At 43.6% G+C, this 20,027-nt stretch overlaps 1 pseudogene across 1 annotated transcript; it reads left to right on the top strand.

The window, feature by feature from the left end:
• Nucleotides 1-2,927: 2,927 nt before the first annotated feature.
• Nucleotides 2,928-18,569, top strand: LOC311005865 (annotated as a pseudogene). The gene is made up of 4 exons (XR_014596503.1): nt 2,928-3,041; nt 3,151-4,538; nt 10,007-10,252; nt 16,759-18,569. The product of XR_014596503.1 is annotated as an uncharacterized misc_RNA (transcript).
• Nucleotides 18,570-20,027: the final 1,458 nt, after the last annotated feature.

Below are 20,027 nucleotides of genomic sequence, written 5' to 3' on the forward strand. Positions count from 1 at the left end.
CTGCCTCATTATTACAAACACTCTTTATTTCTCTTTGACATCTCACTGGGTTTTATTCCTATATTTTGTATTGAATCATGATGGAGTCAAAGAGGAGACGCTGCAAGTTTGATGACCAGATGTTGCTCTGCAGAACCCAGAGTCTGATTTCTGTCCTGAGCCGCTGGTTTTGATTCCTCTCACTTTGTTTCTTTGTAAATCTTCCTTCATGGTTGTTGTTTTTCCTTTTTTTCTTGAACGTTCCTTATTCATCCCCAGTTTCCTTCTGTGTGAAATAAACTGAAGCTGCAGCTTCTTCAGGTTTTAGTGGAAACTTCACAAGAAGCTAAAAAAATAAAAAAAATAAAAACTCAACAATTCTGTAGAGCAATTCAGTCAATATTATCATTTCAATTGAATTGATACACTTTTATTTTAATATTGTAGGCTATAAGATAAATGAGATTGTTTTCACTTTACTTAAAGGTGCTAATTAGGCTTATTCAATTTTGTTGTTGCTACATAATTAAAATGATAGAGAAAAATATATTTAAGATTTAATTTTCAAAACATTCTCAAGCAAAAAGGTACTTAAAGGTAATTAAAATGCATTAGCAAAAAGGCTTTTTCATTTCAAGGTCATAGCTGCATTATTTGACTCATAAATAAAACTAATAAGAAATCATCCAAACTGCATTTTCATTTTCTTCTTTAGGTTGCACATTTTATGACATAATTCAAAAGAAAAACCAAACAGAGAATTGCTTTTTCGTTTCCATGCTCGACCCGCAAAAAGTGTTCCATAATTCAAAATGAATTGACACACACACCGTGAACTTACATTGAATGGATCTCTCTCTCTGGGCTCTACTTTGGTAGACTAGCGCAGGTGCAGCGGATCAGGCCTGCGCTCCGCGTTCGCTTCGCCAACGGGGAGTGGTCAGGAGCAGTTTGCAATTTTCCTTTGAAACGCAGCGGGGCGCATCCCGCCTACTTCCCTCCCACCGGCGCAAATGGCATAGAGGGAGGAGAGAAGGCGTGGAGTGGGTTTGACACAGCCGAGTCAGATCTTCACCAATCAAATGAGCTCCTCTCCTCGCCTTTAAATCCGCCGCGCGCGCGAGGCGGACGTTTGATTTCACCGTGGAAGAGAAGATTTGAATCATATAGATTACAGCATACACATTCAGCACATCTATATCGATTGTCCCGTCACACTGATGACAGATCAAAGGCTGCACAGATGAAAGATGAGGATGGATTACTGCTGTGTTGACACTACACGATTATCTGCTATATTTATGTATTTAATTATTGATTTATTGAGCCGCATCGTCACGCGACCATAACAAATAAAACTGAAAACAAATAAACTATCATCTCTCACAGCAAGTGAGACGGGAGGAAACTGATGTTCTGGTCCGGTCCAAGCTGGAAGTGTCCGGTCGCGCGAACAGACCTCACGGGCTGATGATGCAAAAGTAGTCTGCGAGGGAGGAGGTTATGATGTTATCCAGGTTGAGAGCTGTTGCCCAGTAAAAAAAAAAAACACACACACCCCTTTTCCATTAATAAAGACACTCATATTTAGTAACCTATTTAAACACGTGTGCACAGATCACAACATAAACAAACAGCTGTGCGTGAAGGAGGCATCACGGAGCGTCTCTCTTTTTCTTTTTTCTTTAGAATTTACCTGAGATGGGAGATGTGAATATCTGCTCACTATGGTGCCGAGGCTGATTGTGGTTTGCTGAGAGAGATGATAGTTTATTTGTTTTCAGTTTTATTTGTTATGGTCGCGTGACGATGCGGCGCTGGCCCCTAATAAATCAATAAGTAAATAAATAAATAAATAGCTGATCATCTGCAACGGCACAGTGTGTAGTGTCAACACCTGCTCTTGGGACATCCACGGCTGCTTTTTTTGTCCCATGCAGTCCCTCCCATGGTTTCATCTGTGTTAATTCAGTCAGGCTGAGTTTCCATTACGCAAGCCTTTGATCTGCCATCAGTGTGACGGGACAGGGGGTTATTGTGATGATGATGATTATTATTATTATTATTAATTGCATTTAAATGTGCCTGGAACTGTGGAAATCTGCCTGTGAGGTCTTGGTGACGTGGGCGCACTGCGTGCTGGGCAGTCAAATTGCCACTGCGCTGGCTGCGCTTCGCCTTGCGCTGAGATTAGACCAGGTTGGAGCTGGCGAGCTTTCAGCGCACTCTCCGCGCGGTCTATCGGCAACAAATTGTCACTGCGCCACGGCGAATCTGTCGACACCTCCCCCTGCTGCACGACCACTCCCATCTCAGTGCACAGCAGTCTGCCAATTTACCGAATCCGCTGCGCACCTTGTTGCACTGGAGGAAAATGCCACTGCGCCAGCTGCGTCAGGGCTCGCCTCGCTGCGCCCCCCTGAGTTGCGCCATCAAAATAGGGCCCTCTGAGTCAGTGTAGCTAAAGGCTGCCTCTAGTGTAACTCAGGTGAATTTCTCTTGATGTGTCCCTGTGTTGTGAGCTGCAGAAATGAAACCAGGAAACCAGACTTGAGGGCTCTGGCTCTGTTACTTGGTCTGTCAAAATAAAACACACAGTGACAGCATGAGTGGTGAACATGAAGTCGAGGCTCTGACAATCCTCCAGCAATGTAAGGTCATATCTATTTACCGTAACATTTGTATGTATTTAAATTTTCCTTAATGTATATGTTTCTGCTGCACATCTCAGTGACTAATATTCACTGCACCACATTTATCTGACAGGAACTATTTCTTCTGACTAACTGATTCATGTTCACAACCGGAAACTAAACAGAGCTGCTGCACCAACTGTTTGCAGAAATGAAACTCAACCTGTTTTTACTTGACAAAGCTCCGCCCCCTCACCTGACTCACCTGAGACAAACCCGGGAACAGTTTGTTCCTTCTCTGTCAGTCCCAGAGATGCAGACTGAAGAAGAGACGATCAGATTCAGCTTCAGACCAAACTAACAACTTCCTATGAGTGAGTCCAGCTACAACACTGCTGCTTCAACCTGCTGACACTCCACACACTGAAGGTGAGTTTGACTAAAACCTGGACTCAGAGTCACAGTAAACTTCAGTCAAGTCAGTAGAGGAGGGAGGGGAGCCATGACTGACTCTACTTCCTGTCTGCTGTGTTTTCAGCTTCACTCACAGACTAAATGGCTTCCAGACCAGAGGAGGATCTCTGCTGTCCGGTCTGTACGGAGGTCTTCAGAGATCCTGTTGTTCTGTCCTGCAGCCACAGCTTCTGTAAAGACTGTCTGAAGAGATGGTGGAGAGGGAAACAAAATCGACTGTGTCCAGTTTGTAAGAGAACTTCAAGAAAAAATCCACCCTGTAACCTGGCATTGAAGAACCTGTGTGAGAGCTTCTTACAGCAGAGAGAGCAGAGATCTTCAGAGGCTCTCTGCAGTCTGCACTCTGAGAAACTCAAACTCTTCTGCCTGGACCATCAGCAGCCAGTGTGTCTCATCTGTCTGCATTCAGACACACACAAAAACCACAGATTCAGACCCATCGATGAAGCTGCTTCACAACTCAAGAAGGAACTTGAGGAAACTCTGGAGTCTTCAAAGAAGAAGTTAAAGGGTTTTGAAGAAGTTCAGGTGGAGTTTGATCAAACAGCAGAACACATTAAGGTCCAGGCCCGACACACAGAGAGGCAGATTAAGGAGCAGTTTAAGAAGCTTCACCAGTTTCTAGAAGAGGAAGAGGAGACCAGGATGGCTGCACTGAGGGAGGAAGAGGAGCAGAAGAGTCAGAGGATGAAGGAGAAGATGGAGGCTCTGAGCAGAGAGATAGCAGCTCTTTCACACACAGTCAGAGCCACAGAGGACGAGCTGAGAGCTGAAGACGTCTCATTCCTGCTCAACTACAAGGCTGCAGTGGAAAGAGTCCAGCAGCGCCCCCTGCTGGAGGATCCACAGCTGGACTCAGGAGCTCTGATAGACCAGGCCAAACACCTGGGCAACCTGACCTTCAACATCTGGAACAAGATGAAGGACATGGTCTCCTACAGTCCTGTGGTTCTGGACCCAAACACTGCTCATCCAGGACTCATCCTGTCTGAAGATCTGACCAGTGTGAGACTAGGAGGAGACAAACAGCAGCTTCCTGACAATCCAGAGAGGACTAAGTTTCACCCCTCTGTCCTGGGCTCTGAGGGTTTTACCTCAGGGACTCACAGCTGGGATGTTGAGGTTGGAGACAATACATACTGGATACTAGGTGTGTTACCAGAGTCTGTGCAGAGGAAGGGATCCAACATACTGTCTGGATCATGGAGTATATGGTTCTATGGAGGTCAATACTATGCTCATTCACCATCAGGTTCATTCATTTATCTCCCAGAGCAGAAGAAGTTCCAGATCAGAGTGAATCTGGACTTGAACAGAGGAAAACTGTCGTTCTCTGATCCTGATACTAACACACACATACACACCTTCAAACACACTTTCACTCAGAAGATGTTTCCATTCATATACAATGCTAGAAACCTCCCATTGAAGCTGTTACCAGTGAATGTGTCAGTGACAGTGGAGCAGAGCAGTTAGAGATAAAGAGGATGATCATGTTTATAATGTTGTTTATTTCTTAAAGGGAAAAGTCAGTGAATTGAACCTGTTAAACTGCACCTGTTCTCCTGCTGTCTCATTATTACAAACACTCTTTATTTCTCTTTGACTTCTCACTGGTTTTTATTTCTAAATTTTGTAATAAATCATGATGGAGTCAAACAGGAGACACTGCAGCAGTTTATCTATTGTTTCTTTTTTGTATGCGGTTTTGTTTTTTTCTTGAATATGGATGATTTTAGAAAAAATGTTTTTTGAAACTTTGATGCCAATAAAACCTTTGAATTTAATGGACTTGAACTGAGGGTGAAGTTTTGTGCTGATGAGAAGAATATGTCTCTAGTCTGTAGAAAATGTCCAAACTGAGTCTATTGAACTTTAGATCAGATTTAATAATGTAAACATCATCATATTTAAGGAGCTTCAGCCTCTGGACAGGGATACAGATGTGGTGGCAGATGATACCAAACTTCACGTGAGTGATGTCTGGTTAATCCAGCAGACAGTGAACGCACCACTGTCAAACTGGCATTAAAGGAAAAGTACAAAATTATTGATCAGGTTCCTTGGAGGTTGTTAGGGCCCTTTTATATTCACTGTGTCAGAAGGTGGTGAGGAAGGAAACAGGAAAAACTTGAACTGTTATTAAAAGTTGAACTAGTTGGGGCGGTGAGTGGCGCAGTGGGTAAATTGGCTGCCCCATGTAGAGGCTACAGTCCTCACCGCAGTTTAACTGGTTAGTGGCTTAGATTCACGCTAATGAGGAGACGATGTCATCAAGCAAACAGGAAGTGACTTCAGTCTGTTTACAGTGAGTGAACACAGGTGGAACAACAAGGTCTTCAAATGGACAATTATTCAAAAGGAGTTTGGTGAAAGTGTCTCTTTCAAGTTTGGACGTTATTGATCTTTTCATCTTTGACAACAAACAACAAAATGTCTGTTAGATACAACAAACGTAACAAAACTAAATCTACATGAGTTTATATCAGGATCAGCATCACTGACACATTTTGTCCAAGGTCACATTCTGATCACATCTGCACCAATCAGTTGCACTTACAAGGTTCTGTGAGTTACTGGCTATAGAATATGAATACAGTTAATGAAATGTTGGTGCAGCACATTAGACAGGTGAACCATCATCACATTAAATCAACAGCAAACACACACAGGTGCAGACAGGCCAACAACCACTGTGGTCTGCAAAGTCAAATCAAGCCAAATAGCCTTTATTGTCATTGCAACAAACAAAGTGCAACAAGATTTGTGGTACCACATCCATTCCAGGGCTAAAAATGACTAAAAAGGACATCCTCAACAACACACATGCATGCTCACACAGAAAAAAAATTCATCCAGTTATTAGAAATCAGTATTATAGATAGAACCTAAAAGAATAAATGGACATTGCACATTGACGTTAAAAAAGTGCTGGTAGTGCAGTTGTGCAGGGTTATTTTGACTGGTTGCTGTGGTTAATAAGTCTGGGGCCGTATTCACAAAGAATCTTAAGGTTAAAAGTAGCTCCTAAGGGCCGAATTTAGGAGCAACTCCAAAAAAAAGTGGGTGTGTCAGTCTTAAATTTAGGACTCCTAGTTTTTTAAAATAAGAGTAATTCACAAAGTATTTTAGGCCTAAAAGTAGCTCCTAAGTCTGGGAGAGCTTAAAAGTCCTCGTGAGGACTCCTAACTCAGTAAGACCTATTCACAAAGAATCGGAAATGGCTGCAGCCAGGCAAATGTATGGAGGACTGCGAATTGCTGCAGAGGGGGGGTGCTGGAGCACCTGCCCCTTTGCCCTTTGATGCCCAAAGTGCCTTTTTGTCGGTGTTTTTATTTTTTTTTGTCATCTACAACATTTTCGCTATAAAACGGGAGTAGTGACGGTGATGGACTGTCCAATATAGGCGTCACAACGGTCGGACCGAGGTAACTGCGACCGCTGCGATGCAGTCATGCTGATGTGAGCCAAAAATATATTTTTAAACTTGCTGGGTGAGCTAGACACAAACATCTGTTAGTAGTAATAGCTCACGTGATAGGGCAGCTCCTTCAGTAAACTAAACTTGTTTTCAGTCTGGGTTCGAATCCTGCTATAGTCCACAAATGTGGGTAATGCATTTTCTTTTCTCATCATTATTATGATCACCATATAATATTAGGGCTGTCAACGAATGTGAAAATTAATATTCAAATGTGGGAAGAAAAAAAAACCAGCGGCTGCTTTGCGAGTGTGCGCACTGACCCTCATAGGAGTTGCAGTTGCACAGCGTCACTCACTGCTAGCTAGCAATGTAAAAAGCCCCGTCGGACCTGACGGCAAAAAAAAAAGAAAAAAAAGTGGAGTGGAGCGGCGGCGGCGAGGAGGAGGGGGGGGGGGGGGGGGGGGGGGGGGGTTGGGGGTGGGCGTCACTCTTACTCTGCTCTTAGTGATTTATCCTTAGTAAGAGTAGGTCTCAGCGGCTTTGTGAATAGCTTTTAAGAAAAAACTCCTATGTAAAAACTTTTAGTGCGAGTTAGGAGCACTCCTAGCGGTAAGATAAAATGCTTTGTGAATACGGCCCCTGATGGCCCAGGGGTAGAAGCTACCGTATTTTTGTGTCTGTTGATGTGTGACTTGAGGCTTCTGTAGGTAAGGAAGGAGGGAGAGCAGACTGTGGCCTGGGTGTGACTGGTCCTTTATTATGTTCCGGGCTCTGCGGAGGCAGCGGGAGGTTGCAGTGTCTTCCAGGGTGGGCAGAGTGTGGCTGATGGTTCTCTCTGCCATCTTTATCACACACTGTAGGTTTTTTTTTTTTTATCAGTAGCCGAACAGCCACAGTGCCACGAGGAGATGCACTGCGTCAGCACGCTCTCGATGGTGGAGCGGTAGAAGGTGACCAGCAGCTGTTGGTTGCATTCGATGCTGGGCCTTCTTTACTATGGCTGTGGTATTGGCTGTCCAGGTGAGGTCCTTGGAGATCTGTACCCCCAGGAATTTGAAGGTGGAGACAAGACCCTCTCCACCCTGACCCCGTTGATGCAAAGTGGAGCTAGCTCTGCTCTGTCTTCTAAAATCAATAACCAGCTCCTTGGTTTTATCCGTATTTAGAGAAAGATTATTGTCTGTACACCAACCCGTCAACCTCTGGATCTCGTCCCTGTACTTGGACTCGTCCCCTCCCTGAATGAGGCCCAACACGGTGGTATCATCTGCAAATTTGATGATGGTGTTTTAGGGGTGAGTTGGAGTGCAGTCGTAGGTGTATAAAGAATAGAGGGGGCTCAGCACGCAGCCCTGTGGGGAGCGGGTGCTGAGGGTGCGGGTGGAGGAGCAGAGGGGGCCCATTTTTCTGAGAAAGTTACTGATCCAGGCACATGCGAAGGGGGGGAAATCCAGGTTTGACAGTTTTTGGATGAGTATGTCAGGGATGATGGTATTAAATGCTGAGCTAAAATCAACAAAAAGCATTCTAACGTTGTTACCTGGGAGCTCAAGATGGGACAGAGCTGTGTGGAAGGCTGTGGAAATGGCGTCCTCAGGTGATCTGTTTGCCCTATACGCAAACTGATGGGGATCAAAGGAGGGGGGAAGGAGGGCTTTGATGTGGTCAGCCACCAGCCTCTTGAAGCATTTCATGACTGTGGACGTCAGTGTGATCGGTCTATAGTCATTGGGGCTGCTGACAGATGATTTCTTCGGGATGGTAGCTGATTTCAAACAGGAGGGGATGATGTCTTGTGACAGGGACTGGTTGAATAACTTGGTAAGGACCCATGAGAGCTGGACTGCACAGGCTTTAAGTACTTTCCCAAGTACTCCTTCAGGTCTTGGGGCTTTCCTGGGATTTACTCTTGCCAGAACTTGTTCCACTTGCTGTCCTTGGACAATGAGTGGGGGGAGGGAGTTGGTGGGGGAGGATGACAGGGCCAGGTTAGGAGGGGCCTGCTCGTTTCAAAGCGGGCAAAGAAACTGTGAAGTTCCTCTGCCGAGAGGGTGTTGCATCTTGTTGATCCAGGTGAGCTACCCTTGAAGTTGGTCAGCTGGTGTAGCCCCTGCCACACTCGCCTAGGATCGTTGTGTGCAAGGTGGTCCTCAACCTTCCTCCTGTAGTCCTCTTTGGCAGCCCTTCCCTGTGTGGTCAGCCACCAGCCTCTTGAAGCATTTCATGACTGTGGACGTCAGTGTGATCGGTCTATAGTCATTGGGGCTGCTGACTATAGGCTGGGCAGAACCAGGCAACACAGTGATATGGACCGAACCACACACAGGAAACAACAACCAAAACATCAGGGAATTTATCTGACAGGAACTATTTCTTCTGACGTTTCTTATTCATGTTCACAAACAGAAATAGAGCTGCTGTCCCAAATGTTTCCAGCAATGAATCAAAGATCAACAATGAAACTCAACCTGTTTGTGGTTAATAAAGCTCTGCCTCCTCATCTGAGACAAACCAGGAAACAGTTTGTTCCTCCTCAGTCCCAGAGACGCAGACTGAAGAAGAGCTGATCAGATTGAGCTTCAGACCAAACTAACAACTTCCTATGAGTGAGTCCAGCTACAAAACTGCTGCTTTAACCTGCTGACACTCAACACATTGAAGGTGAGTTTGACTAAAACCTGGACTCAGAGTCACAGTAAACTTCAGTCGAGTCAGTAGTCAGTGCAAAGTTGAAAACAGCAGCATGAACCATAACTTTTTATAGGTCCTTTAGACGAGAGTCAAGGTCAAAGGTCAAAGGTCAAAGCTGAGTACAGCCACATGCTGCATGTAATTGACTGCACGTTACAAACTCTGCTAATCAAGATTTTCTTCAGATGTTATTATCATTAAGGCCACAACTCCATGGAGAGCAGTGGCATTTTTCTTCTTGATCCAATTGGATCACAGTTTTGCAGCATAAAGCCACTTGAAACACATCAAACCTGGTGAAAGGTCATGTGCTTAAGGGTCTCACACATGTGCCTCCATGTTCGAAACCAAATGATTCGGACCAAATTGTGTATTTTGCGTGTGGCTTACAGGCAGATAGAAGATGTAGGCAAAAAATGGTGAAAAAGCCTCTAGTAGCCATATAAAACAAATAGGAGGTAAAGCTCCACCCCTCACCTGACTCACCTGAGATAAACCAGGTTTATCATTTACAGTGAGGACAAAGTCCCAGGAACAACTTTTTGACTTTGTCAGTCCCAGAGACGCAGACTGAAGAAGAGACGATCAGATTCAATTTCAGACCGAACTAACAACTTCCTGCGAGTGAGTCCAGCTACAACACTGCTGCTTCAACCTGCTGACACTCCACACACTGAAGGTGAGTTTGACTAAAACCTGGACTCAGAGTCACAGTAAACTTCAGTCAAGTCAGTAGAGGAGGGAGGGGAGCCATGACTGACTCTACTTCCTGTCTGCTGTGTTTTCAGCTTCTCTCACAGACTAAATGGCTTCCAGACCAGAGGCGGATCTCTGCTGTCCGGTCTGTACGGAGGTCTTCAGAGATCCTGTTGTTCTGTCCTGCAGCCACAGCTTCTGCAAAAAATGTTTGAAGAGATGGTGGAGACAGAAACAAGATTATCTCTGTCCAGTTTGTACGAGAAGATCTTCAATTAAAGATCCGCCTATTAGTCTGGTGATAAAGAACCTGTGTGAGAGCTTCTTGCAGCAGAGAGAGCAGAGATCTTCAGAGGCTCTCTGCAGTCTGCACTCTGAGAAACTCAAACTCTTCTGTCTGGACCATCAGCAGCCAATGTGTGTTGTCTGTCTCCATTCAGAGACACACAAAAACCACAGATTCAAACCCATCGATGAAGCTGCTTCACAACTCAAGAAGGAAGTTGAGGAAACTCTGGAGCCCTTAAAGGAGAAGTTAAAGTGTTTTGAAGAAGTTCAAGTGAAGTTTGATCAAATAGCAGAACACATTAAGGTCCAGGCCCGACACACAGAGAGGCAGATTAAGGAGCAGTTTAAGAAGCTTCACCAGTTTCTAGAAGAGGAAGAGGAGGCCAGGATGGCTGCACTGAGGGAGGAAGAGGAGCAGAAGAGTCAGAGGATGAAGGAGAAGATGGAGGCTCTGAACAGAGAGATAGCAGCTCTTTCACACACAGTCAGAGCCAAAGAGGACGAGCTGAGAGCTGAAGACGTCTCATTCCTGCTCAACTACAAGGCTGCAGTGGAAAGAGTCCAGCAGCGCCCCCTGCTGGAGGATCCACAGCTGGACTCAGGAGCTCTGATAGACCAGGCCAAACACCTGGGCAACCTGACCTTCAACATCTGGAACAAGATGAAGGACATGGTCTCCTACAGTCCTGTGGTTCTGGACCCAAACACTGCTCATTCAGAACTCATCCTGTCTGAAGATCTGACCAGTATGAGACGAGGAAATAAACAGCAGCTTCCTGAGAATCCAGAGAGGATTGATTCTTCCTGCTCTGTACTGGGCTCTGAGGGTTTTAACTCAGGGACTCACAGCTGGGATGTCGAGGTTGGAGACAATACAAGCTGTATGGTGGGTGTGTTAAAAGAGTCTGTGCAGAGGAAGGGAAACAATATATGGTCTGGATTATGGGGAATACGGTTCAATGGAGGTAAATACAGAGCATGTTCACCACCAGGCCTATTGACTGTTCTCACAGAGCAGAAGAAGTTCCAGAGGGTCAGAGTGAATCTGGACTTGAACAGAGGAAAACTGTCGTTCTCTGATCCTGATACTAACACACAAATACACACCATCACACACACTTTCACTGAGAGGATGTTTCCATACATTAACACTGGTGATAACCCCCCAGTGAAGCTGTTACCAGTGAAGGTGTCAGTGACAGTGGAGCAGAGCAGTTAGAGATAAAGAGGATGATCATATCGAGGGCTTGGAGCCAGAGGGGCGTAAGTGGCATTTTGGGCGAAAATGAGTTCTATATATCAAAAGAAAGGTCTTGATGAGCTCTATCCAATGGTGCCAAAAAGACCTATCTGAGATCAAACTGTATTGAATAAAGCAACAAAACAATAAAGACCTAACACAAAAGTGTGACTAATGTTTGGAGCCAGAAGGGCCTAAGTGGACTTACGCCCTTCTGGCCCTGAAAAATACATGTAAATACATGTAGGACCCACATGTTTGTTCAGAGCCAGAAGGGCGTAAGTGTAGTTGTTGCCCTTAAACAGCATTGAAAATGGCTGAGAAAACTGCAGACATGGAACTTGTCTGTGGCAGAAAAGATTTTGATGAATATTATGAAACAAACTGATTAATCCTATATTGAAGAAGTTGAAGATGAGTCAGAGTTGTTTTTGAATGTATGTCCTCGCAAGAGTGATGACAGTAAGACAGAATCATGCCTTGAGAGCCTTACTGGGGTCATCCCTATGTTCCCCAGCTCCTATGTAGCTGTTTTGTGTGTGACTGGGGAACATAGAACCCTTTTTTAGAAAAAGGGTTCTATGTTCCCCACTTTTCCCCAAAAGGACCCGGGGAACATGCCATTTTTGGTCCCATACCTGCAGTGGAGTTGTGACTTTGCATATTTTTGCCTATTTTGGAGTGAGAAGTTGAGTTGTGACTTTAAGTGGGATGTGTAATTGCCCCATTGGTTGGGTTTAGGCAATGAAGAAAGGAGTTGGTTAAGTTTAATACAGTAAAAAGACCAGGTAGAGGCTAGACAGGCCAGATAGAGAGAGACAGTCCAGATAAGTAGAGAGAGTCCATCGCCTGGCAACAGCGGGGAACATAGGACCCTTTCGAAATAATTAATGAATGAGTTTGATGAAAATTAATTACTTATTCAAGTGTTATTCAAGTGTTAATTATTCAATCAGTTCAATGCATTGTTCAGCAGATACGCCCAATATGTCCATAGAAGACTTGGAAATGTTTGGTGCCAAAAGGGCGTATCTGACGTTTTTGCCATATTTTTTTGATTTTAAAATGTTTTAGAACATGTTCATTGTGTTAATATGCCATAAGTTTATTACATAAATACTCATTCATATAAGTATGTCTGTGGTTGCAATGTTGTGGTTTAAGGTTAATGAATACAGTTGATTGAAGTGTGGTCAAAATGTTGTTTTGTCTCTCCTGTAAAGTTTGTCAAAAGCCACTTACGCCCCTCTGGCTCCAAGCCCTCGATATTTATAATGTTGTTAATTTCTTAAAGCTTCAGTTGGTAACAATTATTCAGTCATATTTGCAGGAACTAACACTTCATGACCCCCCATGTTCTACATTATATTCATATTCCTATTGTTTTTTTTAAAGCTTCTTTTTAATCTATATTTGCATGTTTTTTTTTCTTGAACATTGACACTTTTGCAAAATTGGTATTTGAAACTGTCATATTAGGTTTGAAAACGTATTGTACAAAATTAAATAATTCACAGTCACTCCCTGCCTATCTAAACCTGCTTGCTACATAAGTGCACAGGTGCACATTAAAGGGGCCCCAAAATAAATAACTTAAAAGAAAGTGTCCCTTTGTGAGATTCCTCCGCAGAGTTTAAGAAAATAAAGTTGCTTCGTTTGGAGTCCATGAACGTTCTTAGTGTGTGTGTGTCTTTCTTTAAGTAGGCTATGTATGTTCTTTTCACTACACGGGTAGGTTTACGTGTGATCTTATCTGTATCTCGAATGAAGGAGCAGGATGATGATGGTTCCAAAGACGCCACCGCTGGCCACACCAGGCTCTTGGTCCGTTCACTGTCGACTTCTGCAGTTGGCTCGCCACTGACCGTCAGGGTCAGGTTCAGATGATCTCTCCGTCATCAAAAAAAAAAACACAATCTATACATACAGTACAGAATGCATTAATTATTGTCTCATTTCTGTTTAAATCTGTTCAACTTATCTCCATCATTCAAAAGTCTAATCAAATAAAACTAATTGTAAAAGATATAAATACTCTAATCATTATGTAAATGAATAGATACACATCACACCACATAAGATAGGTCAGTTCAGTTCCAATGAGCAATCAATTAATCAATCATGTACTTACATCTCACAGCATAGAAATAAAATCATGACATTTCTGAAACCAGATATTTATATTTTTAACCGTTAAAATCTATTTAGCATCTTAACAGCATTTTAAACATCACATTTTTAATCAAACATGTTAATGTATTCATTCTTTTATCAGTTAAGATGAACTTCTGTTTCTCATATCAAACATGTATATTGGTAATTAAATGAACTAAATCACCCTTATTTTACATATGATAAACAAGAGAATAAATACTTCCTCAATCAAATGACTTCTACTAAGTCAACAAAACAGAGTATAAAGGCACTTTTAGCAGAGTAACGGCTATCAAAGATCTGCTACAGTGGTGACTAGCTTAGCTGAGCTAGCAACAGAGTTAAAATCCAAACAGACTCACATTTAAATGCTAGCGATTAGCTCGCGGCTAGCACGATTAGCAATCTTTTAGAAACACTTCCAACAACATTTACACTCTGAGTCCGTGTCTATGTGATAAACACAAAGTATCAGGGTTACAACTCCGATTGGTTTTAAAAGAACAATATTTCACAGCATAATGGAGCTAGCACAGTTAGCATAACACTCTGGCTAGCATTAGCATCCTTACCGGAGGTATCCTGAGGAACTCGCAGATTCATGCGGCTCAACTCTCTCTCTCTCTGCTTTCAACCGAATGAACAGACTATATTTCAATAGATGGTACGAGATTTTATGAATTTCTATCCCTCAGAGGATATTTCCATACCAGTCCTTGATGCTTTCTGGCAACGTCTCCATTGGAAAAAGTAAAAGCTTCTAGAAAATTCCCTGGGGCGTATGAGCCACCCTCTGGTGGAGTTGAGGATTGCACTCCAGTAATCTTGTACGGGTAGGTCACATAGCCTACAGATCACAAGTTTAAGATAGGCCTTTTTTTTTTTTTTTTTAATACAGTCAGTTCTGATTATATTGTGAAGTGCAACAGAACTGGCAACATTTACAGGTCATTTGTTGATTTGATTTAATGATCGGCATCAATCAGACGCACTTACAAGGTTCTATGAGTTACTGGCTATAGAAAATGAAGACAGTTAATGAACAGGAGACGTTGGTATAGGAGCCACATCTGTTTATTTGTCTGTCTTTTGGGGTTTACGTCAGGTCTCCACGGGTGGCAGTAGCTATATAGCGTTTTCCTTTATCACACAGGTGCAAGAAATCAGGTGACGCATGGGGTGGTGGATCATGCGTTTTTTTTTACTGCTCGCCACGCTCACTCCTTTGTTTCCAGCCACATCACTTTATTAGTTTCTTTTTGCATTAATTAAAGCAGAAATAAGTGATATATTTGTGTTAATATAAGTCTTAAATAGTTCTATCTTCCGACAGCAATCACTTACATAGAGTGTTTGGACCGAAACACGGGTCTCTCAGTCCCTCTGCTCTGCTCTGAGCCGAGGAGAAAACATTTATCGTATCCTACAATTTTTATCCAATGAGGAGAGAGAACGGCATGCAGGGCTGTGTGTGCAGCCAAGGGACGCGGTGAATGTGGCGACGTAGGGACGAGGACTGTTATGGTGCGTTCAAGGCAGCCCGTAACTCGTGTTTTTCCGACCTGTGAAGTTGTACCAGTTCGATCTGGTACGACTTCACGGGTCGGACGTTACGAGTGGCTGTTATAGTGACTTTCACCGGTAAAACAGGTCGGAAAAACACGAGTGGGTTGCCTGGAACGCTACAAAGTCGTAAGTTGTGACTTGAAGCTGTAATTTACGGTTTCAAAAGCCGGCCTGGAACGCAGCATTAGCCAAAACGACCGGATCGCTTACTTCTGCTTTAAGTCATGTTTTGTTTATTAAATGGGAACCTCACCCGACCTGGATCAGCGCATTGGACAGTCATTTTTTGAGCACGTTAAAAACAGTCTCCCACTCCCATACAGAGTGACTACAGGAGGGCAGGATAGTCGCTATAGTTGGCACAGCACATTAGACACGTGAACCATCATCACGTAAAAACCATCAACAGCAAACACACACAGGTGCAGACAGGCCGACAACCACAGTGATCTGCAACATTTACAGCAGACAACACAACTTGTACAGTTTGATCCATGAAGCACCAGACTGAAGATTATGAAGTCATTATCTCTTTACCATAACAAAATGTATTTACATTTTCCTTATGTTTCTGCTCCACATCTCTGCGACTAATATTCACTGCACCACATTTATCCGACAGGAACTATTTCTTCTGACTTTTCTGATTCTGTCATGAGTTTGGCTTTCAGTTTGGTTTTGGAGTTTTGTCACTGTCTTGTCCTGTGTAGGTTCTTGTGTTAATTTGTAGTTCTGTGTCTTGTTTCCTGTGTGTTGTGTTTTGTCTAGTTTCCCCTGTTATGTACTGGTTTCCTGTTTTACTTTGAAGTCTGTGTCTGATTCCTGTCTTCCTGTTAAGTTTCCCGCCCGTTTGATGACCTCATGTGTCTCACCTGTGTTTGATTGCACCACCTGTGTCTTGTTCCCTCGTGTGTAGCCTATATAACCTCTGTGTTTCCATTGTCTCTTGTCACATCATTGTCAACCCATGCCTACCTTCATGTTCCTGTGTTACGCCAAGGTAAATAAAGCCTGTGTTCTTTAAAAGTCTGCATTTGGGTCCTGCATTTCCCTCCAACCCTGACAGATTCATGTTCAAAAACATTTAAAAAAAACAGAGCTGCTGCACCAACTGTTTCCAGCAATGAATCAAAGGTCTGCAATGAAACTTGAGCTGTTTATCTCAAAGGGATTTTAAATTAAATCGAAAGCAACTGGGTTTCGATTTAAAATTCCTTTGAGATACTATGATCTTGACAAATGAGAATATGCACAGGCTTGAGCTGTTCATACTTGATAAAGCTCTGCCCCCTCACCTGACTCACCTGAGACAAACCAAGAAACTTCTGCATTTCCTCCTCAGTCCCAGAGACGCAGACTGAAGAAGAGACGATCAGATTCAGCTTCAGACCAAACTAACAACTTCCTGTGAGTGAGTCCAGCTACAACACTGCTGCTTCAACCTGCTGCCACTCCACACACTGAAGGTGAGTTTGACTAAAACCTGGACTCAGAGTCACAGTAAACTTCAGTCAAGTCAGTAGAGGAGGGAGGGGAGCCATGACTGACTCTACTTCTTGTCTGCTGTGTTTTCAGCTCCACTCTCAGACTAAATGGCTTCCAGATTAGAGGAGGATCTCTGCTGTCCGGTCTGTAAGGAGGTCTTCAGAAATCCCGTTGTTCTGACCTGCAGCCACAGCTTCTGTAAAGACTGTCTGAAGAGCTGGAGGAGAGAGAAACAAGATCCACTGTGTCCAGTTTGTAAGAGAAGATCTTCAAGAGATGAACCACCTTGTAACCTGGCATTGAAGAACCTGTGTGAGAGCTTCTTACAGCAGAGAGAGCAGAGATCTTCAGAGGCTCTCTGCAGTCTGCACTCTGAGAAACTCTAACTCTTCTGTCTGGACCATCAGCAGCCAGTGTGTCTCATCTGCAGAGATTCAAAAAAACACACCAACCACAGAATCAGACCCATTGATGAAGCTGCTTCAGACCTCAAGAAGGAACTTGAGGAAACTCTGAAGCCCTTAAAGAAGAAGTTAAAGGGTTTTGAAGAAGTTCAGGTGAAGTTTGATCAAACAGCAGAACACATTAAGGTCCAGGCCCGACACACAGAGAGGCAGATTAAGGAGCAGTTTAAGAAGCTTCACCAGTTTCTAGAAGAGGAAGAGGAGGCCAGGATGGCTGCACTGAGGGAGGAAGAGGAGCAGAAGAGTCAGAGGATGAAGGAGAAGATGGAGGCTCTGAGCAGAGAGATAGCAGCTCTTTCACACACAGTCAGAGCCACAGAGGACGAGCTGAGAGCTGAAGACGTCTCATTCCTGCTCAACTACAAGGCTGCAGTGGAAAGAGTCCAGCAGCGCCCCCTGCTGGAGGATCCACAGCTGGACTCAGGAGCTCTGATAGACCAGGCCAAACACCTGGGCAACCTGACCTTCAACATCTGGAACAAGATGAAGGACATGGTCTCCTACAGTCCTGTAGTTCTGGACCCAAACACTGCTCATCCAGTACTCATCCTGTCTGAAGATCTGACCAGTGTGAGAGATGGAGACAAACGGCAGCTTCCTGACAATCCAGAGAGATTTGATCATTACTGTTCTGTCCTGGCATCTGAGGGTTTTAACTCAGGGACTCACAGCTGGGATGTCGAGGTTGGAGAGAATACAGACTGGGAACTGGGAGTGTTACCAGAGTCTGTGCAGAGGAAGGGAGACAACATAGAGTCTGGATTATGGGGAATATTGTTTGATGAGGGTGAATACACAGCTCGTTCACCATCAGGTCCAGCCATTGATCTTCCAGAGCAGAAGATGTACCAGAGGATCAGAGTGAATCTGGACTTGAACAGAGGAAAACTGTCGTTCTCAGATCCTGATACTAACACACACATACACACCTTCACACACACTTTCAATGAGAAGATGTTTCCATATGTTGAGACTTATGATGAATACCCAGTGAAGCTGTTACCAGTGAAGGTGTCAGTGACAGTGGAGCAGAGCAGTTAGAGATAAAGAGGATGACCATATTTATAATGTTGTTTATTTCTTAAGGGGAAAAGTCGTGAGTTGAATCTGTTAAACTGCACCCGTCCTCCTGCTGTCTGATTATTACAAACACTCTTTATTTCTCTTTGACTTCTCACTGGGTTTCATTCCTACATTTTGTAAATAATCACAATGGAGTCAAAGGAGGAGTTGCTGCAGGTTAAACAGGTTTGATGTTGCTTCTGTCTTGAGCCGCTGGTTTTGATTCCTCTCACTTTGTTTCTTTGTAAATCTTCCTTCATGGTTGTTGTTTTTGAACGCTCCTCATTTGTCCACAGTTTCCTTCTCTATGTGAAATTAACTGAAGCTCCATTTTTTTTCAGGTTTTAGTGGAAACTTCTCAAGAATCTCTGTGTTTGTTTGGCAAAAACCAATAAATTCCAAGTGCAAGTGAACTTTGAGTCATCTGATAAACTTTGTTTTATCTTTGTGTGTGTGTGTGTGTGTGTTAGAAAGAGGTCAAGAATAGGTTTTGCATGTTTTACTAGTGTAATCTTCACATTTTACTTTTGACTGTGCATGTACAATATGTGTTTCTGCATCCCTCTGTGTGTGCCTTTGTTTTAATATGTGTATGTGTCAATGTGTCTCAGTGTGTGTGTCTCCCTGGCCGTCCCTCCTCAAGGCAAACTGCCAGTCACACCTCCAGCCAGGAATCAAGAGTGTGGGCTGACTCACACACGCACACACACACTTAAAATACACACAAAAGACTGAAAGAGAGATTTTCCCAGATGAGGCGAGTTATTGTCTGCTCATTCCTGTCACCTCTCCAGAGAAACCCCCCCCCCCTCCCCCTGTGTGTGTGTGTGTGTGTGTGTGTGTGTGTTGTGTGTGTCTGTGTGTGCTCCCAGGCTGAGGGTGTTGTTCTGCGCCCACACACTGAGACGTTTCACAGCTGTGGTCAACAGTTCCTGGCGAACTCTTGTGTGAAGCAAACGTCGATTGTGAACCACAGTCTCAGTCTGGTGGTGACATCACTGACTCCTCCCCCTTCTGGAAACGGTCACGTGACCTCGTGCAACTCAAAACAAAAACAGATCTATCTACAGCGGGGAAAATAAGTATTGAACACGTCAACATTTTTCTCAGAAAATATACTTCTAATAGAGCTATTGACATGACATTTTCACTAGATGTCGGCATCAACCCAAGTAATGCACACATACAAAGAAATCCGAACATTAATGTCCATAAATTAAGTTATGTGTAATAAAGGGAAATGACACAGGGAATAAGTATTGAACACATGAAGAAAAGGAGGGGAAAAAAGGTATGGAAAGCCAAGAAAGCAGCTGGAGTTTGTCAGTATTTAGAATGTAATCCTGTCTCCTATCAGTGCAAAGTAATATCTGCTGGTTTAGTCCTGATTGATGCCTTTTAAAAAGGTTTCTCACCAACAAGGTGTCAGACAATAAGAATTGCATGATAGGTAATAGCAAAGAGCCGTCTAAGAGCTGTAAGAGCTGATTTCAGACAGAAGTCCAGTCCAGGACCACTGGTGGAGAGCTTCAGAAAGACCTGGGATCAGCAGGTACAGTTGTTTCGTAGAAAACAATAAGTAATGCACTCAACTGCCATGGCCTCCATTTCTTGCATGGTGTGCGTGCATGGAGGCCATGGCGGTTGAGTGCATTACTTATTGTGATAAATACTGACAAACTCCAGCTGCTTTCTTGGCTTTCCATACCTTTTTGCCCCTCCTTTTCTTCATGTGTTCAATACTTATTCCCTGTGTCATTTCACTTTATTGCACATAACTTAATTTATGGACATTAATGTTCGGATTTCTTTGTATGTGTGCATTACTTGGGTTGATGCCGACATCTGGTGAAAATTTCATGTCAATAGCT

This window comes from Trachurus trachurus, assembly GCF_905171665.1.
Source record: "Trachurus trachurus genome assembly, chromosome: 22".
NCBI classification, from domain to species: Eukaryota; Metazoa; Chordata; class Actinopteri; order Carangiformes; family Carangidae; genus Trachurus; species Trachurus trachurus.